A 27,174-nucleotide genomic window follows, 5' to 3' on the forward strand; every position below is an offset into this window, starting at 1 on the left:
GTGATTTCTACAAGAAATGTAGTATTAAAAAATAACCAGAAGAATGATGGGGATGCTACTTTAATATTAAGGTGAGCTTCAGGATATAGAGTATTTTTAGAAATAAAGAGGAATATTTTACAATAATTAAGGAAGTAATTATCAAGGAAACAGAAAATCCTAGATGTGTGTTCCTCCCATAAGAGAGCTTTGAAAAACAAGAAGCAGGGGGCAGCATTGAGGTGCAGCAGGTTAAGCTGCTGCTTGTGATGCCAGCATCTTAATGGGTGCCAGTTTGAGCTCTGGCTGCTCCTGTTCTGAGCCAGGTCCCTGATAAAGAACGTGGGAAAGCAGCAGAAGATGGCCCAAGTCCTTGGCCCACTACTCCCACATTGGAGATGCGGATGGAGTTCCAGGTTCCTGGCTTCAGTCCAGCCCAGCCCTGGCTGTTGCAGCTATTTGGGCAGTGAACCAGCAGATGGAAGATGTCTCCCCCTCCCTCCCTCTCTCTCTCTCTCTGTAACTTTCAAATAAATACACAAATAAATATTTAAAAAACACGAAGCAAAACATGACAACAACAAAAGAATCCACAATTATCGTTGGGCATTTCAATGGTCCTCTCGCAGTAACTGACAGAAAAGCAGACAGAAAGTCAGGAATGATGCAAGTCACAAGGACAACACCATTAAGGAATTTGATCAAATTGACGTTTATAGAGCATTCTATGCAACAGCAGTAGAATACAATTTTCAAGTGGACATTCACCAAGATAGATCGTGTGCTAGGGCCATAAAAAATTTTATTTAACAGAACTGAAACCATGAAGAATAGGAGGGAATTTAAAAAATTTACGCAAAAATTGAATTAAAATGTTTACTTTTTGTACAAAAAAGGAAATACATGCATAGTTTGTGCATAAAATGAGTTTCCATGAACTTTTTGAAGACATTTTGCACATTCTCTGGCCACGGTGGAATTAAGTTAGACATAGAAGTTATCAATAGAAGACATTGTCAATGTTTTTACTCCTGGACATACATGCTATCTATGTTTCCTGCACACATATTTTGTGTATTGCCAGGACTTCTCTCAAATATCCATTTTGAAACTGCTAGCTTGGGCTGAGCAAGTTCACTTGCGCACCCCTGTGGAGTTCTCAGCGTCTCATCTCTTTCACGGAGAGTCATGAGGCCCATTCCTCCCGCTGACTGCAAAGCAGATCCCAGGTACAAAAGACAGCCTGGAAGTCTGATGGGAGAATCTGATGTGTGGGGCCCCCGGCCCAGCCCAGGCTGCCTGCACCCTCCTCACTTGTTCCTGCGAGCAGTTCTCAAAATCAGCAAAGCCCTGTGGTCTTTTGGCTGCACCTGGCGGGCTCCCGTCTAGGCAGGAAAGTAAACAACTCTCAGGAGGATAGGAGCCAGCGAACCATGAAGGAGTTCGGGAAACCAGACAGGGGCCGTCCTCGTGGTCTCACGGTGTCTTCCCGTTCTTCTCGTCCTTCCTGTTGACTTTTGTGGACTTCTGTTTTGTGCGTTTAGCAGACTCAGGACATCTCCAGAAAGCAGGTGCTGGGTTAGCCCATTTCCATGGGCAGCAAGAGCAGGAGACGGCAAGGACTACGAAGATCCAGGAGGAGAGGATGGGAATTAGAATAAACAGAGCAAACCGTAGAAGGAGGCAGCCATGGTGTGTGGTAGCAAGAGTGGCTTCTGAAGTAGCCAGACCAGCTCTGTCTTTTTTCTACTGTGCCATAGTTGGCAAGTTTCTTATAGCTCTGAGCATTGGTTTTCTTGTTCATAAAACAGGTACAAGTATAAACTCGTACCAGTATGTATATATATTTTAAACACAATGGGCAACACACACAAATATACATATATTTTCATCTCAGTAATGAAATACTATTTGTAAAATGCCTGTTACTCCTAGGACATAGTAAATGCGCAATAAACACAAGCTGTCATCCCTGTTTTCAAAGCCACAGTTGAAAGCAGGGAGTGCCTTCCACAGAAGGAGGAATTCTGAAAAAGATCCCAGCAAAGGCTCTTTTAACACTTTTGCTTAGGGAAGAGGAAGGGAGAAGTAACGGAAAATTAGCAGAGCTCTCTACGTTGTTCTCATAGGCAACCTGAGCAAACCCGAGCTTCTGGAAGGCATAAGTAACTTCAGTATAGCACTCTTACCTCCGTGGCTCTGGTCGAGAGTGGCTGCTGCCCTGCTCCTGGGCGGTGGTGTCCCTTGATGACAAGCACGCCATGCAGAGCTCTCCATATGTTCTGGAGCCTACACACGCTTTCTAGATATAGTAGCCAGATGACTACTTAATTGAACTAGCAATGGCAGGTTGTTGACAACGAATTCCTGCTGTGCTCCAATACCTTGAAATGCAGCTTTTATCAAGCACATGGTATCTGCCGTAATGACTAACAATGCCATTTGCTTCCTAGAGTGACATCATATTTAGCTCTGTCACTGGAGTACGATTGCTTTATTTTTGCAATGTTAGTAACCTGTTGATCAGTATCGATTACCTGGAACAAGCCAGTCCCACTGCAAAGGGCAAGCTCTTCAGAGAGGAACCTGTCTCTCAGCCCAGCCTAGCACCTGCTCTCCAACACTTGGTTACCCAAATGACGCGTGTGCAGTTCGTATCGAGGACCAGTTCCTTCAGGATCAGCTAGGTGGCTCACAATTTAATCCACATGAGATAAAGAAACATAAGCCACACGTTCCATATGCCAGCCAGAGATGTGAAGGGACCTGAAGCATAAGTCTGCTGCCTTTTGGCAACGTGGTCATGGCGTGCGGAGGAGGTGGTCCGTGCGGGATTCACACTACTCTCCCCTCCCGTTCTTCCGGGTGCGTGCTCTCCTATTCTTCCTGGATCTCACTGTGATTTTTTTTATGAGGTCTTCCATCATCCCGTCCTCCCTCAGGCATAGGGGGATATAGGAAGGTGGAGATCCCAATTCCAGATGACTTAAGCCAAACGAGAAAAGAATTTATTGGCTCAGAACAGCATAGTCTAGGTGCTCAGTCAACTCTGTGTGTGGCTCTCAACATCTCAGGTCTGCTTTTCACCTAGGTGCATACAAGACGCCTACAGGAAGCACCAGTACGGTGTTGCTGAGGCCCCACGGGAAAATACCTGCTCAAGGGACAGGGTGAAGCTCTAGGCTTGGCCAGACCTGGTTTCCCTCCCACTCATTCCTGGGGTGTGTGGCCGGTGGGGAGGGAATCTGCCTTCCCAGTGCCACAGTGAGTGAGTAGGTCCCTGGGGACCGAAGGAGTAGGGACGCCCTGAAGGCAGGGATGTGCACAAGTGAAGGGCACAGCACTGACCATGTCACCACAGGCTGAGGGGCATGGAGAGAGGGGCTCGGGGTGCTGAGGGTCTTCCCGAAGAAGAGGTTGCCTTAGATGCACGAACGTGTCACAGAGGAAGGAGCATCGGGATGAGCCCTGAAGGTGGATGGGATTTGTCTGAGTTAAGAAAATTCTCTAAATGACCTTCTAGAAATAAATTCCGTCAGCCTCTGTCTAACCTGGGCATGGTGAAAACCAAGTCAGTCCGTGCAACACTAGCTGCCTACAACTATTGGATGAAGAAGGCATTGTCTCTCCAAGCTCGGCAGGGTCAGGGATCCTTCTACCACTTCTCTGTATAGAACCCCCAGCAGACACTCATTAGAATTGGGGATTTTCCGGCAAATATGCTACTCGTGCTCCTGCTTAATTTGTGTCTGTGAGCCACAGTCGCCCCTGTGTGCCCATGCTGGGGTACGCCCCTCCTGGAAAGTCTTAGGTCCCTTCAGAGGAGACCTGGGATGGGGACCATTAGTCATGAGCCTTGTTTCGTTTGTTGGTTTTGTTTAATTTCACGAGATGATGTCAGCCCTTTACTTTTCTCTAGTTGCCAATTCTTATGACGTGGCCCTTCATCAGAAACAACGAATATTTGTGCCTCAGCTTATTGCAAGAAAATAAAATCTCAAATTGCAATGTTCTCTTCAAAGCCCTTCTGTGCAAGGTGTATCCTCAGAGAATTCCCTCACATCACACACAGTCCTGATATCTAAATAAAGATGGTAAACCGTTTGGCTGGACCAAGGCAGATCATTAACGAGTGGTGTGCTCCAACCAGAGTGCTCAATGCCTCCCCTGGGACCATTTCTGTTGAAAGTATCTGGAGGTTATGTGTCAACAACACTGATGTGTTTTCTAGAAATTACTCTCAGGGGCATTCTGCTAAACAATATTCTTTTCATAAATTATCGCAGGAGAAAGTTTTCCCAGGAAGAGGGGCTGCTTTTGCTTGTTTCTTTTCTTTCCTGTAAAATAATCTGTTGGACGTTTGGATCTTTTAGAGGCACGTTTATTCTTTCCTTTGGCTCATTTGGGAGGTCAGAGACGAATCTGTTGTCCATCTACAGCATGTGCTAAGATATTAGGAAGCCATTTTATGTGCAATTCTTACCCTCTACTTATTTTCTTTCCCCATTCTTTACCTTTATTTTAATATATTTAATCTATTTTCTTACTCTTGCTTATCCCAAATATTTTTAAAGCCACCTGAAATCAGTTTGGAGGATAGAGTATAAATCAATAAATTTACTTATTAAAGCAATATACCTGGGGCTGGCGCTGTGGTGTAGTGGATAAAGCCACTGCCTGCAGTGTTGGCGTCCCATATGGGCACCGGTTTGAGTCTCAGCTGCTCCACTTCCGATCCAGCTCTCTGCTATGGGCTGGGAAAGCAGTAGGAGATGGCCCAGGTCCTTGGGCCTCTGCACCCACGTGGGAGACCCGGAAGAAGCTCCTGGCTCCTGGCTTCAGATTGGCGCAGCTCCAGCCATTGCAGTCATCTGGGGAATGAACCAGTGGATGGAAGACCTCTCTCTCTCTCTGCCTCTGTGTAACTCTTCCTTTCAAATAAATAAATAAATCTTAGGGGAAAAAAAGGCAGTGTACCCAACATCCATTTAAGTGATTTGTGCTCAAACACCAATCCTGCAGACCCTGGAATCCTTCCATGACTCTTCTCCCAGAAGCCTTCATGGTAAAAGGAAGGAGCTGTGTATCATGAGTTGTCTTAATTGGCTGATCCCTAAATGCTCACTGAGCACCTCTAGGAGGCAGAAGTGCAAGGTCAAGGAGAGGAGTGCTTGTGTAGGAAGTCGTCCTGCTCTTGGTCTGACAGAGACCTCTTATTGGCAGGGCCCCAAATTCATCCTCAGGTTCAATGATCCTGGGAAAGCTGGGGTGTTTCTTGGGTGACCCCTCCCCTCCAGATGGCTGGGGCACTGTTCAGTAAACACCCCGGGATCTTAGAGACAATAGACACATCTAGAGCTCAAATCCTGACCCAAAATTCTTTTGGATAGATTCCTGTAAATGTTTTAGGGTCTCTGATAATTAAGATCATTAAGAGACAGGCCTAATATTTCATTTTCCTGTTGGAAAAGAAACCTAGAGAATTGCATGGAAAAGTAGATGAATATCTAGGGGGCAGCATTTAATTTTGTCCTGGTTGCTCTTGTATCACTGAGCATGCTACTTACTGACTGTGTGTAACAGAAACACCACTCAAATTGGCTTAAACAATGAGAGGGAAGTTAATAGGTGGGAAGATCAGAGTTGGGAGAGTGTCACACGAGAATTGACTCAGAAGCTCAACAAGGTCAGCAAGGCCTTGCAGTCCATCTCCTTTTCTCTACTGTACCCCACCCAAGGTCAGCTGCTTCTTCAGCCTGGGTCCTCACTGTTGCCGAATGGTTGCCGGCGACAACTGCTAACTCTTGTCTCTTGGGAGCAAGCACCCGGCGTTTCTCCCATCAGAGCTTCCTTCTGCTTGCACGGACATGTGACACACACTTTCCTCTGAGCAGAGGAGACAAGTGCCAAGGCCAAACAGGTTCCAGCCAGGGTCAGGGTCTAGGACATTCAAATCGCACAGGGAGAAATCTGAAGTCCTAGGAGGAAGACAAGGAGCAATGAAAACTTGAGGAGTGTTTGTGGGATGAGGAAGGAAAACAACCAAGCAGGAGAGTTCCCGTCACCATTAGCATCCCAGGGAAACTCTTTAGCTATTTTTGTGTCCATGAAGTCCATGTAGAATGGACTGCCTATAGAATGTTGCAGTGGCTCCTACTGATATAATTCACTGTATCATTGAAATTTTTGAACTTACTGAATGAATGCAAGAAGAAAATCTATAGATAGAACATAGACAACAAACAGGAGGTCTTCAACTCGCTCATAGAAAATGCATATTATGAAAAAACTGTGCATGCATAGTTCAAAAAATTTTTGTACCCAAATAAACTATTTAATTCCATTTTCCTTTTAAAATTGTGTTGATTTAATTTTATTGTTTTTGAAAGGCAGAGACACAGAGAAAAAGAGATCTTCCATTCATGGGTTCCCTTTCCAAAGTCTCACAGTAGCCAGGAACCAGCACCCTGGAACTACATCCAGGTCTCCACGTGCAGGGCAGGGACCTGAGAACTTGGGCCATCATCTGCCGCCAGGGTCTACGTTAACAGGAGATTAACTGGAAGCGGAGGAGCTGGGACTCAAACCAGGTACTCTGATGAGATTTGGGCAGACCAAGCGGCTTCTTAACTACTGTGCCAAAGGCTCACCCATGCTTCCATTGCCCCCAAAGTTTTTGAGATACCTTTGTATTCTAGGGGATTTCTAAACAGATTATGGAAAAAGCCTTTGCTTCACACAGAGTTCTCTCAGCTCCTCAGTGAACAGCTGCTGGGAACCAGGGAGACGCCGGAGGCAGCTGAGAACCAGGCGGTGGCTGTGAAGTGCAGGAGAACTTGGCCTTTGTCCTGAAGTGCAGAGTAGTGGAGAAGACCATGAAACATCTTCAAAAACCAGCGGCAAACACGCGGCTCAGTAGGGCCTACCAAAGAGCCTGGGTTCAGAAAAACAGGATTCAGTGACTCACTAGGTCTAGGATGGCTTGTGGCCCTTGAGAGTAAGCTGGAGATAGCCCACAGCCTGGAAGTTTCTGTTGGTGCAAACAACCCAGTGAACTATAAGACCTTAAAATAAACCTTCCCTCTTCTGCTTCTGCCTGATCCCAGAGATCCTGATTGGGCTTCCCCTTTGCTCCAGGAATGGATAAAATGCAAATCTTTCTATATCGACACTAAGCCTGCCTTTTTAATCTATGGATTAGGAATCCTTCAGGTAGATTTTGTAAAATCCTTTCTATTGAATCTCTCTCCTTTGGGTCTTGCTGGCTTGTAAATGGTTTCCAGAGTATCTTACAAACTATATGTGACTAAGAGATGGCATGAAGAATAAGATGTTCCGGGAGTAAATAAGCTTGCCTTTTGCCATTTGTAAACTTTATTGCTATTATACAAATCAATGTATTACAGCCAGAACTCGGCAGATCTGACGGTTGTGAGGACTATGTGGTACCGTGGACTTTCTCCTTTCAGCATGGTTTTCCTTTTGTATAAGACGTTAGCGTGGCTTTATATGGGTGCTAATCCTTCATCCTCAATGTCTCAGGCTGCCTGAGTGAGCAAGCAGCCGTGTGCATGATGGCGCACAGAGCAGTGTCTACGTTCGTGGATGAACGGTCCTCCCAAGACAGACCGGGGACCTGGGTGAAACTTGCCCCTTTCGGGGGTGACAAAGGCTTTAAATGCGATGAAGCTTGGAGACAGATGCGCTCTGCTGGAGGCTCCTCTCCGATACTGACCTTTTTTTTTTTTTTTTTAAATTTTTGACAGGCAGAGTGGACAGTGAGAGAGAGAGAGACAGAGAAAGGTCTTCCTTTGCCGTTGGTTCACCCTCCAATGGCCGCCGCGGCAGGCGCACTGCGCTGATCCGAAGGCAGGAACCAGGTGCTTCTCCTGGTCTCCCATGCAGGTGCAAGGCCTGAGCACTTGGGCCATCCTCCACTGCACTCCCTGGCCACAGCAGAGAGCTGGCCTGGAAGAGGGGCTACCGGGACAGAATCCGGCACCCCAACCGGGACTAGAACCCGGTGTGCCGGCGCCGCTAGGCGGAGGATTAGCCTGTTGAGCCACGGCGCCGGCCAGATACTGACCTTTCTTCCTTGACCCTCAGAATGCTCTGGACAGGAAACTCACTGGTCATATGCTTCCCAGTTTCCCTTGGGCTGGTCCTCTTGGGAAGCTCAGAGTTGTTCTCCAGGGCAGATATTATTAGAATCACCTGATGCTTCCTTCTTCTTAGGCCTTAGACAATAATTATAATAAAATAATTCATACACATGGAAATGATATTTTGAATAGCACAGATGGGAACAGGATAGAAAGATAACTCAACCTGCCTGCCTGGCCCCATGTCCCAGCCATTTAAAAACTACTTCTGCTTTAAGGTACTCTCCCAGGGATTACCTCCATAGCATTAAACAATATTTATATACTTTTATTCAGGGAGTTCTTAAAAATATTTAACCACTAGTATTTCCTGTTCACCCACCATTTAGAACTGCAACCTGTCCATGGCTCTGGGACAGTTTCCTGAAAGTCTCCACTGTACCAGACCTTAAATGTTACCTGTGAGGTTATGGGATGCACACATGGGGTTTATCAGTCTTCCACAGTCACAGCTCTGCTGGCTTAAGACACCAGAATTGTATTGCTGCACAGTTCCAGAGGCCCACGGTGGAACCCGCGGACCAGCAGGCCTCGCTCCCTTTAAGTCTCTCAGGAGAATCCTCTTTGTCCCTTCCATCTTCTGGTGGCTCCAGGCGCTCTTTAGCTGTGGCTGCACCACCTCAGCCCCTGCCTCCGTCGTGACAAAGCCATCTCTTCTTTCTCTTATAAGGACAATGGATCTGGGCCCACAGATAATCCAGGCTGACCTCATTTTGAGATCATTAATTATCGACCCCTTTTCCAAATAAGGTCACCTTTGCGGGTTCTATTGATAGCAGGTGGACACATCTTTTAGGGCTGCGGTTCGATAAGGGAAAGAGAAGGTTGTGAATGTGATTCTTAGCAACTTGTATTGAAACGTTTTGATATTTCAACCACGCTTGTCTGCGCTAAGTACACCTTTGCTTGTATTCCTAACTATTCTCTTTAAATAGCACTCGTGGACCTAAATCTTCCCAGGGAATTCAGAAGAGACCATCTTACCCAACATCACTTTGGAACTATTTCTTTAGCGTTCTGATTCTCAAATCTGGGGGAGGGGGTGAGGACCCAACTTGCTAAGGAACATAGAGAAGATGCTAGCGATGACAATGTGTCTTGGGGGGGGGGGGGGCGCGGCGCTATGGCACAATGGGTTAACGCCCTGGCCTGAAGTGCTGGCATCCCATGTGAGCACCGGTTCGAGACCCCGCTGCTCCACTTCCAATCCAGCTCTCTGCTATGGCCTGGGAAAGCAGTAGAAGATGGCACAAGTCCTTGGGCTCCTGCACCCACGTGGGAGACCCAGAGGAAGCTCCTGGCTCCTGGCTTCGGATCAGTGCAGCTCCGGCCATTTTGGCCATTTGGGGAGTGAACCAGCTGATGGAGGACTTCTCTCTCTCTTTCTCTGCCTCTTCTTTCTCTGTGTAACTCTGACTTTCAAATAAATAAATAAATAAATCTTTACAAAAAAAATGTGTCTTGGGGCTGGTGCTGTGGTGTAGCAGGTAAGGCCACCAAGGCCGCCATCTGCTGTGCCAGCATCCCACATGGGATCTGGTTTGAGTCCCAGCTGCTCCACTTCCGATCCAGCTCTCTGCTATGGCGTGGGACACAGTAGAGGATGGCCCAAGTCCTTGGGTCCCTGCACCCACATGGGAGACCCGGAAGAAGCTCCTGGCTCCTGGCTTCGGATCAGCACAGCTCTGGCCATTGTGACCAATTGGGGAGTGAACCAGCAGATGGAAGACCTCTCTCTCTCTGCCTTTCCTTCTCTCTGTGTGTAATTCGAATTTAAAATTAATTAATTAATTAATATTTTTAAAAATATGTCTTGGAAAACATATTTCCAATCAAAACTGTTATTAAGAAGGTCACAAATATTTGATTATTATTATTATTTTAAAAACCCACCATTTGGGACAGCAGTATCTCATATCAGAGTGCGGGCTCTTCCTCTTTTTTTTCTTTTAAAGATTTTTATTTTTTATTTGAAAGTCAGAGTTACAGAGAGAGGTCCTCCATCCTCTGGTTCACTCCCCAGTTGGCTGCAACAGCCGGAGCTGCAGTGAAGCCAGGAGTCAGGAGCTTCTCCTGGTCTCCCATGCGGGTGCAGGGCCCAAGGACTCGGGCCATCTTCTACTGCTCTCCCAGGTCACAGCAGAGAGCTGGTCTGGAAGAGGAGCAGCCAGGACTTGAACTGGCGCGCCCATATGGGATGCTAACACTGCAGGCAGCAGCTTTACTTGCTACACCACAACACCAGCCCCAATATTTGATTATTTTTAAAACCAATAGAGAAGGATTTATGTTTCTAATTTCCCAAAACAGGCTATTTCAAAAGACTCCAGAGTTAGTAGTCTCCTGGCCGCCAAAGATAAGGCCTTACTCACAGGCAAATGGGCAGTCTTCAGTGATTTTCCATTTATTTATTTAGTCTCTACCATTGCTTTCAGTTCAAACACAGTTTCTTAAGAGGGGAAAGTGAGAGCAACCTGACGTTAGCCTGCGTAAGAAGTCAGGCTGGCTAGGGCCGAAGAGCTTTGCCCCGGGGCCTGCTGGCTCAGCTTCTGGTGTGCTGCTCCCCACCGACTGACAGTCCCCCTTCAACTTCCCTGATCTGTAAGCAGGTGGATGGGCAGCTCCATGGTGTCAACTGCCAATTCTGCATGGGTTACTCCATTGCTGGACTTGGAGGCTTGAAGGCACTGAAACTGAGGGTGGTTCTAGTGAGAAAGAGGTGCAGCCCCCTGACTCCACTTCGTCCCTGCTCTCCCCTCTTCTCGTCTGTCTTTTCCTTCTGGGAGCAGACTCTGCTGACTTGGGGTCCACCAGCAGCTGCTGGGACAGCTGATTTACCAGGAGGCTTCAAAATGTTCCTGGAAAAGTGAAATTAAAAGACAAGTATGTTGTGATGCAGAAATTTTTTTTAAATCCATGCGTAGATTTTCATGATACGCATTTTCATGAACTTTTTGAGGACTCCCTCATGTATAAACAGCTTAATCTGCTGCAATCCTTGGGTCAAGTCTGCTCCCTAAAACATCCCTTCTGCAGCTCAGCAGTTCTGCTGCTCTGGTCAACCCTACCGACGCAGAATGTGCGTGTTATCTTATTTTACTACTGTATTTTTGCTGTTTTAAAAGCAATTCATTGTGAGACTGGACCAGAAGCATCCATGGAACACAGAGGCATGTGTGGGAAAACAGTTCATGTTTTTGCAAGGATGGCATCTCACACATACCCTGAGTACCTTGGTGTCATGTCGCCCTCGGCAGCCAGGTCTCTCTTGGCTTTTCTTGTCCATCTTGACCACCAGACCCTACACCTCTCTTCTGTGTGTGCCCACTTCCTGCTCTGTTTGATTTCCCATTCAGGCCAATCCCCAGCCCTTAACACCTTTCCCTGTCTTCTTTCTCTGCCAAGCTTCTAGGAGAACAGCTTGTACTGGCTGTCTCAGTTTTCAACTTTTGTCCCATACGTCTCCCTGGTATGATGGAAGGTCACTAAGATTTCCCAAGGCTACAACCCAACAGATCTTTGCTTCAGAGCTTTGTCTCCTTGGCCTGTTTAGAGAACATACCATGGCTGCCCAGCCGCACTTAAGAGGCCTGTTTGCTTCTCTCTCATGACAGTATGCCACCTCCTCCCTTGCCTCTGCTTCTGCTTGGAATTGTTCACCAGTCCTTTTTGTCAGTGAAAGGACCCCCAGAGCACGGAGACTTGTTGACGCATGGCAGTATGGTTCTCTGTGGGTTCCCATGCTAGACCACATGCATCTCAAAGATTTTTGCCTTACTTAATGTTGTAACTGTCACAGTCGTTGGATAATATCTTTTAGTAAATTGAAATCTTTAAAATGTTTAAATTAAAGTATCTGTTCCCTACCCCCACCTCAACCTACAAAATCCATTTCTGACTTGAATATGTAAGTCACCAAGGGAAAAAAAAATTCAATGCATTGCAGAAACATGTGTCATCATCATATTTGCAGGAGCATGTCTATGTTCATGGCAGTACTAAAATAAAACTCAGTCTAAATCAGTTTAAAACAGGTACTAATGCCCAGTTCTTTGGAGTCAAGACTGCTCTTTCTTATTTTCTACACCAACAAATTATCCTCTCAACTTTGTATCAATGCTTGAAATCCTACTCATTTTTCCAGGTTCAGCTCAAAAAAGCCCCACAGTATCATGGGTTCTTTTCTAAATGCCTCTTAGTTTAAAACTCTGACTGGCCACTTCCAAATTCATAGTTATTCATTATTTTCTCTCATTATCATGTTGTAATTATTTTCGTACGTGTCTTCTGTCTTCTACTTTCCAAGTTCTAGGTCAGTGTCAAGGAACTATGTCCAAGTTTTAAGTCAAGGTCAATAGTTTACCATTTCATAATTGGGGTGTCCTGCAGCTTCTCTATCTGGCTCTGTGCTTTGCACATCCTGGGTCTCCAATAAGTGTTTCAAAATTTAAATCACATGGACAGATTTTGAAAAACTGCTTTGAGGTTGGCCATAATTCGAGAAGGAAAAACTAATTAAGTGCAGCACCAAAGCCAGCTGCAGAAGATAAAAGACGAACCTGTGGCATCTCCACTCCCCACCTTGGGGCTAGAGCCCAGGCACAAAGCCCTTGAGCACACAAAAGGATGAGCAGGCCTTAGGAAAGCTTTGGGACTTTCAGCTTGGGGGTGTCATCTGAGTACCAACTCAACGCTTTCATTAAATCTCAGGATTTCTTGAGGCTTGGAAAAAAGGCAGAGAATAATTTGGTGAAAACTTTCCAAAAAAGGTATTTAGAAGTTCTGCCAGCAGCTTTAGTTCAAGAGTCAGGGTGCCTAGCCTGCTCCTTCAATCCTCCCTTACGCCCTTGTTAAGGACCTGGTTTGGAGCATAAACATAATTAAAGGAAAGAAAGATAATATCTTAACAGCTCTTCTAGGACTCCTTGAAACAACCAAGAATCAAATTCTCTTTGCTCCTAGTCTGATCGGAAGATCTGCCTTCTTCTTTGAGTCGGAGAGGATCATCCATCTTTGTTTAAAATATGGACTTTTTTTTTGGGCCGGCGCCGCGGCTCACTAGGCTAATCCTCCGCCTTGCGGCGCCAGCACACCGGGTTCTAGTCCCGGTCGGGGCACCGATCCTGTCCCGGTTGTCCCTCTTCCTGGCCAGCTCTCTGCTGTGGCCAGGGAGTGCAGTGGAGGATGGCCCAAGTGCTTGGGCCCTGCACCCCATGGGAGACCAGGAGAAGCACCTGGCTCCTGCCATCGGATCAGCGCGGTGCGCCGGCCGCAGCGCGCTACCGCGGCGGCCATTGGAGGGTGAACCAATGGCAAAAGGAAGACCTTTCTCTCTGTCTCTCTCTCACTGTCCACTCTGCCTGTCAAAAAAAAAAAAATATATATATGGACTTTTTTTTAAAAGACCCTTGGGGCTGAAGGTCAGTTTGGAGCATAAGATGGAGACAGCACGCCAGCCCAGATAAGAGTTTCTAAAGCTATCCATCACTTGAATAAAAACCCAGCAGCAGGTATGGACCCTAATCCTGAAGACAGGTTGAGGAGGTGAGGTCACAGCACAGTGGCCACTCAGGACTAGGAGAGAGATGAGGCTGCGATGAGGTGGCAGACGTGGGGGAAACGCTTAGGTACCAGGTGGGAAAGCCACTCATGAGACAAGCCAAGTGCCACCTGAAAGGCCTTGTGAGTGCCTTTATGTCACCCAGATTCAGGACCGCAGCATGGAAACCCTGGCTTGGATTTCCAGACAGAGAAGGCAGGACTGATCTCACACTCTGAGACCGTGGGCTTGACGTCCCGGGGACCGCCTGGCACCACCTGGCACAGCCACATTGCTGGCCTCCTGTTTGCCTGCAGCTCCGTTCGCCCAGGACATTACTCTGTCCTGGTTCTCCCCCTTCTTTTGGGGTGCTCTTCCTTTCCTTTGTAAATGTTTCTACAAACCAACACTAGTTTTCAGGGTTTCTGCCTGTCTCGCTCCCCTTCTCACTTTACCTGCTTTCCTGCAAGCCCCAAACTGTAGTAAGTGCAGATCTCAGCACAGCAGCTCATGAGGGGGGGAAAATGCAGCTTTCTTGATTTTTTCCTAATTTCTGTTGTGCATCACCATTCTACTGAAGTGGCGGAAATTGAATCGCAGTCATTTATTCTCAGTCTCTGCTTTCTCCTTCCCAGACACAAATCTCTGCAAAAGCTGTCTAAGAGCTCGCCTGCCCCCCACTCGCCATGCTGCACCTGGCCCTGGTGGCTGTGGCAGAGCGCCCGTCTACAGAGCCAACCCACACCCCTGCTCCTACCACCTCCCCGCTCTGCATGGCCAAGGCTGATCGTTTCCGGTCCCCCGGAGCTTGGGCTGGGAGAGGGGAAGGTGAGTTTGCCCCTCACACTCTCAAATGTTGTGACCAAATCTTTGCTCTTTTTGTGTCCTTTCAGTACACAGAACACTGAAATATAAAACCTAGGGAGAGGAGCATTCTTTCCTGTCCAAGGTCATGAGTTTGGGGCCAGGCTCAAATGGGAAAAGGAAATGGTTGAGAGGCGGGGGATTGAGGTGTGAAGAAATACGGGGGTTAACGCCCCACAATTGTATCCTGTAACAACAGTCTAAAAGCCAACAGTATTCGAACGCCCTCCCTTATGCCTCTGTTTGCAGCTCTTGTCGCATTGTAGTTCACTTGTCTTGTTACTATTTTGAAAATGTTTTTTTATTGCTATAACACTGGTGCCATTTGTTGTGTTATCATGCCCCTTTTTAACTTCCATCCATCACACATCCATCCAGTCTAATCCCACGCTTCCCTTCTCTCCCTCAAGAATGTGCTACTCTTTCCATTGATCCTATATTTACATTAGACCGAGAGAGGAGGCTGCAGAGACATTCCCAACAAATGCATCTCTTGAAGCATTGCAACCTAGGGTGAGGCCAGGTTAGGCCTAACTCAGACCCTCCCAGACCCTAACACTGCTTCTCTTTGAGAACAGGCTGCCTGACCAGCAGACCTTCCCGGCAGATGCTCCTACTTGGGGAGACAGGTTGCAACTACCTTGATCCTAGATGACAGACTCTGTAAACTCCACTCTTATTAAAAAATTCAAATGACCCGTCTACCAGCTGCCATACATCAGGCCATGAAAACAGTGGGGCCCAAGTTCTGAGAAATTGCCACTTATTCTAGGGATGATGTATAAACATGCCTCCTAGTTATCAGCATATCCCTCCTCTTGATTTCACAAACCCTGGCTCGGGAGCATCTCAGCCTGTAATGGGTTGAGAAGCTGATTTGTGAGCTCGGCTCACACTTCTCCTAGGCTTTGGCCACTGACTCAGTGCCTTTGTGCATTTCACCCAGTATCCAGCTCATCACTGACTCTGCAGCACCAAAGGGGACAGAACCTAATTCCCTGACAGGTCATTGAAATTTGACTGGTAACATCATTCCTTCCGTTGTCTGAGACGCTCCATTTAAGATGTAATTCTAGGGACCAGAAGTTTGCCTGCCTTATGCTGTAGCTTTTTAAAACACTTTAAAAATTACCTTCATTTACTTGAAAGGAAGAGAGAGAGGGGGGCCGGCGCTGTGGCTCACTTGGTTAATTCTCCGCCTGCAGTGCCGGCATCCCATATGAGCGCTGGGTTCTGTCCCGGTTGCCCCTCTTCCAGTCCAGCTCTCTGCTGTGGCCCGGGAGTGCAGTGGAGGATGGCCCAAGTCCTTGGGCCCTGCACCCCATGGGAGACCAGGAAGAAGCTCCTGGCTCCTGGTTCCGGATCGGCACAGCGCCAGCTGTAGCGGCCATTTGGGGAGTGAACCAACGGAAGGAAGACCTTTCTCTCTGTCTCTCTCTCTCTCACTGTCTGTAACTCTACCTGTCAAATAAATAAAAATAAAAATGTGTGTGCCTATGAAATCTTTAAAGAGAGAGAGAGAGATTTCCTATCTGCTGCTTCACCCCCCAAATACCCATAATAGATGGGACTGAGCCAGGATGAACCCAGGAGCTCAGAACTGCACCCAAGTTTCTTACGTGGGTGACAGGAACCCAGTTCCTGGGTGGTCACATACTGCCTCCCAGGATGCGTTAACAGGAAGCTGTTTTGGAAGCACAGCAGCTGGAAACCAGTTCTCTAATATGGGGTGCAGGTGTCATACACAGTGGCCTAACCCACTGTGCCACAATGCCTGCCCTGATTGCACCTTTTAATAAAGTAAACCATTTATCGACTCCTTGTGCTTATCAACTACACATATATACATAGTATGTATGTATGTACATAAAATTTGTCATGCTAATTATCTTTGCATGTACAATTTAGTTGCATTAAGTATACTCACATTGTTGGGGGCAAGCACCACCACCATCTGTTTCCAAGACTTTCTAATCAGCCCAAACTGTAACTCTGTACCCGTTAAGCAATAACTCACCGAAAATTTCCCCCTCCTCCGGCCCCAGGCAACCACAACTCTCCTTTCTGTCTGTGAATTTGACTACGCCATATACCTCATAACTGAAATCATATATCTATCCTCTTGTGTCTGGTTTATTTCACTGAGCATAATCTTTTAAAAGCTCATCCACTTTGTAGCATCTGTCAGATTTCCTTTTCTTGAAGGAAGACTAGTATCCCCCTTGCCTATATACCACGTCCTGTTGATCCATTCATCCATCCGTGGACATTTGAGCTGCTTCCACTGTTTGGCTATTGTGTCCATACATCTGTTCAAGTTCTGCTGCCAGTTCTTTTGGGTAGATATCTAGCAACGGAATAGCTGGGTCGCATGGTGATTCTATGCTTAATTCTTGGAGGAATTCTCATGCTATTTCCACAGCAGCAGCTGCACCACTTTACATTCCCACCAGCAATGCGCAAGGGTTTCAGTTTCTGCACATCCTCAACAATATTTGCTGCTTTTTGTTCCGTTTCACTTTGTTTGGTTTTAGAACAGCTATGAGTGTGAAATCGTCATTGTGGTTTACAGGTTTGTATCTCTCTAATGATTAGCGACATCAAGCATCTTTCCATGTGCTTATTGGCCACTCTTATATCTTCAAAGAAACGTTCATTCAGCTCTCTTATGCACTTTAAAACTAAGTTGTTGATTTAAATATTTTTATTGTGTGGTGGGAATTCTTTAATCCCTGGATATTAACCCTTTAGCAGATTTATTATTTGAAAATCATTTCTTTCCCTTCTTGGATTGCTTTGACACTTTCCTGATAGCGTCCTCCTTTGATGCACCATGATTTTTAATTCGGATGAAGTCCAATTCAGTTTTTGTCTTTTGTGGTCTGGGCTTTTGGCATTGTATCTGAAAAATCATTGCCAAGTCCAAGGTCATAAAACCTTCCCTCTATGCTTTCTTCTAAGAGTTTCACAGTTTTAACTTTTACCCTTAGTTCCTTAGCCATCTTGAGAAATTTTTGTGTTTTAAGGGAAGGGGCCAACCTCAGCCTTTTGCGCGTGGATTTCCAGGACTATTTGCTGAAAAGCATTGCTAGATCATCACCAGTGCAGTTGTGCAGCTTTCTGATGCCTGAAACAGCCCCAGCAGATGGTGGCCCTTTCCTGATGATCTGCGTCTCCAGCAGGATAGCTAACTCTCATTCAGGCCCCCTCTGCTCGTGCCCTGGGACTGGTGAGCTTTGTCTGTTCCTCTCTAGGTTTGTATTATTTTTATTTGTTCTGCTTTGTCATCAAACCATTTGCTGCCAGGCTCTTAGCTCTGATATTTCCGTCACAGAAACGTGTCCCTTCATTTTGTTTCAGTGGGTGACACAACTAAGAGCCACACTTAATAGGAATTATCTATAAACCTGAAGTTGTGTTCTCTGAGGACAGCTCCACAGGAGTCATGGTTAACAAAGGGAATGATGTTTCGGTAAAGGAGGTTATGAGCACTACTGACTTTACTGAGAATATTGCCATTTATGTAGGGGTTTTATCTGTGTCTGGTGCCTATATAATTGAACATTGCTTATGAGTGAACTGGGAAACGTTTAAGAACAAACTCTTGGGGGTGGGGAAGAGGAAGCCTTGATTTGTAATGGTCGTTGATTTCCATGGTGTAACTGCTCCAGGGATGGCTAATATCAAACAAGCAGGTGATCCGGCTGAATGTAGAGTTGAGGATGGCTGTGCAGCAGAGTGTCAGTACATAGCAATTTTGTCATATGCATACCCGAGTCATACATAAGTAATAAAATAATTAGAAAGGGAAGGATTTCAAGTATTTATCACCGTGCTTTTTAGCATACCTCCTTAAATAGTGAATCAATGCCGTTCAATTTTTAGTAGAAGCCATGTCTAACAACCAGTTCACCAAATTTGCCAAAAGTTAGTAATCAGCTCTTGCCAGCTGGGACAAGCCAACTCCAGCATGCCCCTGGCATCACGTAACAAGTTTGCATTGAGGGAGAGGAAGTCAAAAATTTCATTATCCCTAACAATTTCTGCAGACTAAATACATCAATAGGAGTTGCAAAGGCACAGATTAGTTAACAAATGGATGCATGGTCACTTACTACAGAAATGGGAAGGTTGGGATGGTGTCCTGCAGAATATTAGGTAGCTTAAATGTTCTGGGTTCTTGTTTTGTGCCAGGTACTATGATAAGTTCTTCATCGTTTTCATCTTGTGGAACCTTGATAGGAAGCCATGGATAGGTGCTATTTTTCTCTGCATTCTACAGATGAGAAAATGGAAGTTTAGGTAAGCTCAGGTGTGAGGCTCTGAACCCAAGCTGGTAGCTGTGACACCAGGTCTTCAAGAATTCTTTCTTGGAAGCACGGTGTTTACCAGATGGTAAGCAGTATGGGTGATTGAGAGGAGAACCCTGTGGCTGGGCGGCAATAAGTCAGGACGCACCTGAAGGCACTTGGACAGTCAGACCATGCAAACGTTCTAGGCCATAGCAGCGTGTGGTCTTCTTCAAGAGTGGTGGAAGCCACTGGGAGGTTTTCATTGTGAGATGCAGATGTGGTCAGCTCTGCCTTTGGGGGAATTTTGTGCAAAGAGCAAGGCCAGAGGAGACACGTTAAAAGGCCACTGAGGTAACTTGGCAAGGGCTGATGGGGGCTTGGGTTAGGTGAGGCTGGGGTCTGGTTTCCAGGGCTGGAATTGTGACACTGTTCACTGAGACAGGGACCAGTGTCAGAGAAGTAACTCAGGTGGAAATCAACAATTGAATTGTGGGTATGTTGACTCTGAGGTTTTTCTGAGTTCCACGAAGAGAAGTTGAGTGAGGAATTGGAGATGCACGATGCCTCAAGTTCTGAAATTCTTTCATGTATCATATTTCTGACGGTTTTGGCTTCATTTTCTCTGTTTCTGGGAATTCCATTGATCATGTATAGAAGTTTAGAGTTTGATCCTCTAATTTTATTTTTAAAAATGACTTTTCAGCTGGTCTCCATATCTACATTTTATATTCAAATATCTAAAAAGATTCAATTAAATAGAGCAAACTTTTGACTACATTTTATTAACTTCAGCTACAATATTTTTAAAAAAGATTTAATTTATTTTATTTGAGAGGTAGAGTTACAGACAGTGAGAGGGAGAGACAGAGAGAAAGGTCTTCCTTCCATTGGTTTACCCCCCAAATGGCCACAATGGCCGGAGCTGCGCCGATCTGAAGCCAGGAGCCAGGTGCCTCCTCCTGGTCTCCCATGCAGGTCAGGGCCCAAGCACTTGGGCCATCCTCCACTGCCTTCCCAGGCCACAGCAGAGAGCTGGACTAGAAGAGGAGCAACCGGGACTAGAACCCGGAGCCCATATGGGATGCCAGTGTCACAGGTGGAGGATTGACCTACTATGCCATGGCCCCAATATTTTTAATTTGCAAACATCTTCTCTTGTCCCCTGACTATTGTTTTTCTTGTTGTATCTTGGGTTTCTTTTGTGAATGTGTTCTTGTAATCGGAAGGTGGTTTCTTCTTTTTTCTTCAGGTTCCCTCTGCTCTTATTTTTTCCCCCAGAAACCTTCTTTTTAAGGAATACAAACTTTCTTCCACTCTTTTGTTCCTGTATTGCCTCTTCTTTTTTTCTATTTGCTTAGTTTTGTCTCTTCGCTACGTGCTGGAGATTTCCCTCAAGTGCCTGCTAACCCTTGATCTGCGTTAAGGACTGTGGCATTAAGCAACCCTAAAATCCAGCTCTGGGGCAAGACTTGGCTGTGTGCTGGGTGCCCCTGTGCTGGCCCCGTTCTCAGGGTTTTGCCTTTTGGGGATTCCTAGACGGATCTTGAGGCCTTTTCCTGAGGCAGCTAGGTTCTCCTCGATGCATGTGCTGGAAGCAGGATGGGGCCGGGGTGACTCCCACAACTCCCCATGCAGATGCTCACTTCACCTGTTTCGGCTAAGCCTCCCTCCCAGTCTGAGGGCTCCTTTTTTCAATTTCAACAACATGATCCCAGACTCTCCCCCAGGATTGGCGGTGGGAGATCAGGATGGGCGGGGTCTCTCTTCCCCCCTAGGGTTGGTGGTGGGAGATCAGGATGGGCGGGGTCTCCTCCCCCAGGATTGGCGGTGGGAGATGAGGAGGCGGGGTCTCTCCTGGCCGCGTTCTTGCCTGCGGCTCCCACCGCTCTGCCCAGTCTGTTATCAAGCTCTCCAACCCAGCATTCATCTCCAGACAGCTTATTGAAATCTCTCTTCCAGTTTCGTCTCATCTCTTCTCTTTGCATATTAACACCCTTTTTTAAATTCATGCATTGTCATTTTAGAGAAGCTTGGGATGGGAAGAGACAAATGCAAGTTTTAATTCTGTCAGATTTAACTTGAACTAGTTCTTTTTTTCTATTAAGATTTGTCATCTGTGTAAGTTTAAAAAAAGGATGACAACATCTCTAGTAATTATTAATTATCAGAATGTTGTAACTTCTGATTTACATGAATCACAACAAAAACAAACCAAAAACAGGAAACTTAAGGTCTTTTCTCCCTCCAATGTAACAGACCTTCTATGAATTGATCAGACACCATAATCCCTGTATATGAGGACCCTTCAGAAAGTTTTGGGGGAAATTGAATTAAAAGGTAAGTAGATTTTAGTACCAAAAATTTGCAACCCATGCACAGTTTTTTCATAATACTAATTTTTCATAAGCTTTTTAAAGGCCCCTCGTATGCATGGATTTCAATTTTTTTTTTTTTTTTGCCCCAGAGTTCTTATCTTTCAATTCCATTTTCCAAAAATTGTTTGAAGTACCCTGGCATTTGCAGACAAAGTAGCGGCCGGCAATAGATTCTAAGAAGTAATTTTTTTTTAATTAAAAAAAAAAAAAACCCTCTCCTAAAATGAACCTTGCTGCGAAGGAGGTGGCACCCTGCCACCCTCATCTGGGGCCATTGTGAGTCTGTGTGAGGTAAGTCGCTCTGCTGGCCGGCGCATCCCAGTGGCAAACAGCTGCCTCCATGGAGCCGGGGTAGAGCGCTTCCCGGCAGTCAGGGCGGCGAGCAGCCTTTCTGCGCGCTTTGAAGACAGGTGCTCCTCTGAGGACTCCTGGAAATGGTGAAGAAGCTGAGGCTGCAGCAAAAGGCCCCGGGTTCCTACGGTGCGGTTCTGGACAAAAGCAGGAAATTAGCTAGCGCCCCCGCCCAAGGAGCTGAATGAGTAGGAGCGAGCACGCCTGCGTTCTGATTGAAGTGGGCGAGAAGGAGGTAAGAGAGCCACTACTCGGAATCTGAGTGCCAGGCAAGTCAAAGAGAAAGGAAAAAGCTTTCAGCGCCTCAAGAGCCGTTAACAAACCCTGAAAGGGAAAGAGAAGTGGCCCGCACTGCGCTGGCTGCCGGCAAGTTGTACGGAGAGAAGAGGAGGCGCTGGGTGGGAGGGGGAGGAAGCGTCGCGCAGCGCTTAGCAAAGGTGACAGGGTCACTGCCAGGCAAGAACGGGTGCAAACGCTGCTTCCTAGTCACAGATTTTTCCCAGAAAGCTGCAAGTCACGTCCCATAGTTAACGGGATGCGGTGGGTTAAGATAAAAAAGAAACTGTAGTTTCCCTCTGAACAAACAGAACAAACACAACTGGAAGATAGGATTTGAATGCTTCCACTATGAGGAAACGTTAAGCATTTGAGGAGACAGATGTATTTACCTGGACTGGACACTACACAATGTGTGCATCGATTGACACATCGCATGTTATCCCGTAAATCTGTACAACTTTTATATGTATGCTAAATTAATTTTTTCTCAACAACACAAATAAATAAAATAGAGCTTTGGCATGAGGAAGATATTGGTCAAAGGATACAAAGCTTCACTTAGGAGGAATAATGACACCAATATAGGAAAGAAATTCCATCGTAACGTTCATAAGAAAAATTCTGAGCCTGGGGAGAAATACTGGGTTTATTTAATGGGGAAGTGAACAAGCTGATTCTGTCAAACAGGGACTTGGGAAAGTCACTTCCAGGAAGAATCAGTCACAGGTTTTTATTCACAAAATTTGCCAAGAGGCCAAGATGAAGAGAAAGGTGTCAAGGAGGAAAACTTTTTTTTTTTTCCTCCAGTGGATAAATAAGTCCTCTTAGCAGCGAATTCTCATGATAACAGTATTTGTCATACATTAATTTTATTAGTAAAAGGGGGCAATCCATCTGTTGATGTCTCTCATTGGGTAAAACCTAGTTATCAGATGCTTCAAAAACTCTATGTTTAACCCTGTGATACTGTGAAGAAAAAGAGTAAATTAGAGAATGAGGGAATTCTATACAATTGAATAATTGAATAATTGAATGATATTCTAGCATATTTTGTTTAAAAAAGCAAAAATAAGAGAATTTTAAGAAGCACTATGAAAACAGATTTACTCCCCAATTCTAACATCTTCCTCAAACTTTCAATGAATAGATTCTTGCCTGCATCTGGAGTACAATGCACATTGGGGTTTATAAGAAAGACCTTGAGATAGATGGAGCTCCCAAAACATTCCCAGAAGGGTTCACTCAGGTCCCGCATAGTCTCAGAGTTAGGAATATTCTATTGTTGAGAGTCTTTGCGTTCACGTTCCTGGAAAATTGTGTGGCTAGCTGACACGAGGTAAGTCACCTCTGCTTTGACTCTTAAGCCTGGTGTGACACTCTTACTCAAAGACCCTCTGCTCTAGCTTTCCAGAAATGACCTCCATCACTGCATTTAATGAGCTATAAATGATACGGCTAGACTGCGCAAGGTTCCTAAAGGGCACCGGGAACAGGAACACTCAGGACCCATCACCAGGCGCCATCCCTGTGCACAGAGCAGGCACCTGCAGGATTTCCACTAGAAAATTCCAGTAGAAAATTTGCTCCCCCAGGGCAGTTAACATGAAAGGGCTTGTTCAGGAGGAGACTCCCCGTTTTCCTTAGAGGGAGCTGCTGGGGATCCTTTTAGTGTAGCAGGTACATTGTCATCTTCTGTTCCTTTGTCCTTCCTGTCCCTGTCTTCCCTTTCCTACCTTTTCCTTCCCTTCCTCCTCCCTACCCCAGCCTCCCTCACTCTTTCCTTCCCTCTCTGCTGCCCCATCTCCTTCTCTTTCTCTCTTTCTCTCTCTCCCTCTCCCCCTCTCCCTCTCTCCTTCTCTCCCTCTCTCCCTCTCTCTCTTTCTTATTTCTTACAACAGAATTACCCTCCATGAATGTGTTGCAGTTATCCCATGCTACATAACACATGACCTCACAACCCAGGAACTGCAACAACAGAAAGGCTGCTGGGATCATCCAGGTAGAGCACTAGACAGGGAGCCCGAGGCCTTGGGTTCAAGGGATGGCCATGGCTCATGATAAATCCATACCATGGGCAGATGTATCCATCACACTGAGGATTTGCCTTTCCAAATCAGGACCCCCTCCCCCAGCCTCTCCAGTCCCAACATGGTTTTATTCTGCAGCTACCTGCCATGCACGAGTTTTGATCAGTGCGGTTGTGAAACACTCTGCTTTTTTGACACAGGAAGTCTTCTTCCGCTTAGAGTACTGTCCCAACCGGCAATCAGAGACACCCCTGACTCTTAAGTATCTGACCTTCTCTCATGCACTGGACACTTTCTCCTTGATAGCTTACCACAGTTTTCCAGAAGCAAAATGGTCAGGATGATGACCACATACAGAACTGTAGAATCTGCCGCCGGCGGAGGACCAGAAAGTTCTGCAAAGCTGAATTTGACCCTAACTCTGCAAACTTAAAAGCCGTATGTCCTATTCCTTTTCTCCAGATAGAAAATTGCAACCATCTCTTACGCTGTGATGCTTTGGTCTTTATCCGTTTCATTTAAAGATTGAATCAAACGTGTGGGTATAAAACTTTAAACAAATCTTATTTCACTTCTAATGAAAGTTGTTCTTGAAAAGAATCTCATTCAGGAGGCTGAACATTTATTCAGTCCATTTTGCTTATTCAAAACATTTGTGAGACTCTGCTTTTTGAATTGCCTTCAGAACTTTTTACCAAATCAGCTCTTTTTTGCTTGATCTTTTCACTCGATCATCCATTTGCTGTTTCTGTCTTCCTTCTCTTTGGGCGTCATCTGGTAGCCCTGTTCTCCCCTGCTCCACTGTTTTGACTCTACCACATAAGCCTACAGCTTTGTCATGTTATCAAAGAGAAGAGAGACTGCAGAAAACACTCAGAGGGCCCTGGAGGAGGTAGGGCCTTGTCTAAGAGTGGCTCAAGAGGAGTGTTTCTGTGAGCAAACGAAAACCAGATGGTCTAGGGAAAGCACACTTCAAAATACTGATTTCTGCTTTAAATATTGTAAATCCTTGGTGGATAACAAAGTGTTTATTCACTCAGCATGGTTCTAGGGGCAGGGTATACATCAATGGCTCAAACAAGGATGTCTCTGCTCTTATTGGGAGAGGAATGATAGTAAGCAACAAAAAGAGTCTAGCAAATGAGTTGAGTGGTAAGGAAAGAATTACAAATGACATGTTGTAATAGGGAATGACTGGGTAGGAACTGTGGTAGGGTCAGGGAAGGAGTCATGGAGCATGGGACAGGTAAGCTGAGATCTGGCCCATGTGGGTCTTCCAGGGAAGAGCACCCCAGTGCCTGGAGCAGCTGGGGCCAAGTCCTTGAGGCAAGGACAGAAAGAAGGGCACAAGTGCGAGGAGCGCAGTGGGAAGCGACTGTGGAGGGCCGCAGAGCTGGACAGTGACCAGGCAAGGAAGGGAAGAGAGCGGCGTGTGTGGCTGAGACGCTAGGGTGGCATGTACTAGCTGCTGTGTTGAAAGCTCACAGGACTTGGTGAGGCCAGCAAGACGTCCTTCAACAACACTGTGGTAAGAAGCTGAGAGGAGTTACTTACGAAGGAAGGTTCATCTCTGCGCGTAGTTTCCGAATCCGCAGGTGGAGATCAGGAGACTCCTTTGGTCTGGCGTCTGATGAGGGGCTGGATGGTGGAACCGGAGAGACTGAAGGTGCTGCTCCCTGCCGTCTCTCTTGGCCAAACCGCTGGGATTCCATCCTGGGGCCTGTGATGACGCAATCTATTCTAATCCCTGTCCAAGGCCCCGCTGTCAGGTACCAGAATGGAATTAAGCTTCGTCCTCAATCCATTAACCTAAGTCTCTGGGGATCAAGGGCTTTGTGCGACACCCAAACTAGAATCCAAGCCACAACCTTAACAGCTACTTGAAGTCCTTTGGTCTTTGGTTTTAAGTTCCTGGAGCTGGTATTTTACAACTGGGTGGTAGAAGGGAAAGAGGTTACAGGAAGACCCAGCTGGTCCAGGTGAGGGTCTGTGAGTGGACTTTAGGATGCAGTGGGGGAGGAGGGAGAAGACAGGATACTGGAAAGATCCAGGGCATGTTTTGGAAATGACGTCAATGGCCTGGATGTGAAGGCAAAAAGAAGATGATGATATTTGGGATTTGAGCAATTGGGTGAGCGATGATACTATTTATACAGGTAGGGAAAGGTGAGACATTCCCATTGGACATACCTGGTCAGGTGAGAGGTTGGAGATGCAAATTTGGAATTTCTGGCCAAGGTCAGGACTGGCTATAGAGACCTGGGACACATCAGAATATCGATGGAGAAGACACACACTGCACGCTCAGAATTTTCACAGTGCACTCCTGTACTACGCACAATTAGCATTTGTCAGTTAAAAACCTTCTTTCAAGTCAAGAGAAGAATTGTTCTTATGCTGCAGAGCTGTGTCTGGGCTCAACCCTCAGAGCTGCAGGTATTCACAAGAACCCGCTCAGCAGCGGCCGCCTCCTCCAAGCAGCAGACCTGCCCTGTCTTCCCAGGCCGGAGCAGCTTCATCAACAGAGGGACCACCTGCCCCTCCTCTGTGAACAGAGGCCTGCCTTTGGGCCCTCCCACTCAGCCTTCCTTATCAGGGGTCACACAAGCATAGTGGGCGTGAGCAGGGGTTTGCTAAGTACGGTCCCACTCCCGTTTTCACACAGTCCACAGCTATGCATTGTTGCTATAGTTGTCCATGACTGAAAAAAAATTAGAATATTTTGTGACATATGAAACTTATAGGAAATCTGAGTTTCAGTGTCCATAGTGAAGTTCTTTTTTTTTTTTTAAATAAAAACCTTTATTTATTTTCATTTTATTTGAAAGGCAGGGAGGAAGAAACAGAGGGACAGATGGAGAGAGTGCTTCTATTGCTGGTTCTCGTCCCAGATGCCCACAGCAGTTATGGCTGGGCCAGACCGTAAAGCCAGGAGTCCAGGACTCGGTCCAGCTCCCCCATGTGGGTGATAGGGACTCAGATACCGGAGCCATCATCTGCTGCCTCCCAGAATGCGCAATAGCAGGAAGCTGGATTAGAAGCAGAGTAGCCAGGACTTGACCCAAGAACTCTGATATGGGATGTGGGAGTCCCAAGCTGTGACTTAAGCCACTGCACCAAATGCCTGCCCCTCACAAGAAAATCTTTATTAAAACATAGCCATAGTCATAGACATTCACTGTATTTCACACCCTTCCACTACTCACAGGACCATTTCGTTCCAACAACGACTTCTGATTTTCTACTTCCAGTTGTGACTGCTGTCTGGGTATATCTACTTGGATAAACCTTAAACTTAACATTTTC

This window comes from Lepus europaeus, chromosome 1 (assembly GCF_033115175.1).
Source record: "Lepus europaeus isolate LE1 chromosome 1, mLepTim1.pri, whole genome shotgun sequence".
Taxonomy (NCBI): Eukaryota; Metazoa; Chordata; class Mammalia; order Lagomorpha; family Leporidae; genus Lepus; species Lepus europaeus.